Source organism: Crocuta crocuta, unplaced genomic scaffold, assembly GCF_008692635.1.
Source record: "Crocuta crocuta isolate KB4526 unplaced genomic scaffold, BGI_CrCroc_1.0 scaffold288, whole genome shotgun sequence".
Classification (NCBI taxonomy): Eukaryota; Metazoa; Chordata; class Mammalia; order Carnivora; family Hyaenidae; genus Crocuta; species Crocuta crocuta.
The window spans coordinates 540,825-542,036 of record NW_027532607.1 but is presented as its reverse complement, the minus strand read 5'-3'; positions in this window follow the sequence as shown (position 1 = coordinate 542,036).

Genomic DNA, 1,212 nt, shown 5'->3' with positions numbered 1-1,212 from the left:
CCCCCCGAGGTCCTCTCTGCAGCCTGGCTTCCTGAAGCCCTTGGCCAGTGACTTCAGTCACCTGAGGGGATGGAAAGAACCCTGGACATGGAGCCAGAGAACCTTTGATCTCAGAGGAATCACCAGGCCTCAGTTTCCTTGGCTGTAAAATGGGATGGTTGCTGCCTCTGTGCATCACTTGAAGATTGGATAATAAATATTATGAAGGATTTTGCAGATTGCAAAGCAAGTTTACAAATGCCCACAATTAAGGTATTATTATTTGGATTCTAAAACCTCCCTTCCTCCCTAACGTGTGTTTTTCCCACACCCGACTCTCTCCCTAGTCTTGTCCCAGGGCATCTGACCCAGCGGGACTGAGGAGGCCTGGGGGTGGGCGCGGCAGTGAGGACCCCAGGGCAGGGGTCATGTCACATTCAGTGGTGGAGGAGCCAGGACTGGAAAACCAGAAGCCCACAGTGCGGGGTTTCCTCCACTGGTGATCTGTCCCCACGAAGGAGGGTCCCAGGGAGAAATGGGCTCTGGTCAGGTACTTGAGGAGGTAGCAGCTTCTGGGTGAGGCGTGGAGAAATTCCTCCGGGTGTGAGGGAGGGGCCTGCCCCACAGTGACCCCCGCCCTGCGGCTGCCGGCCTCTTCTCAGCATAGTGACGTGTCCGCTGGTCCCTCACAGTCTCACTCACCCCCAAGGGACGTTTTCCCACCTAGCCTGCAAGCTGAACCTCAGGGCACAGTGACCCTCAGAAGCTCTGTCTGGGGGTCTACCTTCACCCTGGACCCCCTGGCGCCGTGGGCTGGGAAGGGTTAAGCTCTGGGCACCTGCTCCTGACGGAGGAGGAGGAGGAGATGTAGTTCCTCCAGGCAGCCCCTCCTCCCTTACAGTCTCTGAATGGGGGGCGTCCTGAGACTCATCTGGACCCGCCCTGCCTGCCCAGGGACCCTACAGACAGCTTCTTTGGTGACTGTCAGCCTCCTCTGGAAGGTGTCCTCTGCCCACAGCTCTGGGCCTTGTGGTTGGTTGCTGGCACGTGTCTTGGGACGCGGCTCATCTCTGGCCCTTGCATCTTGCTGTCGCCGGGCCTGAGTGCTGAGGGCACAGCCAGAGCTCAAAGGGCGCCTGTCAGCCATCACAACCAGGAGGCTCAAGCAGGAGAGGGGGGCTGCCCCAGCCTGGCCCTCAGGCCCTCCCTCTCCTCCACTCACCACCCCCCCCC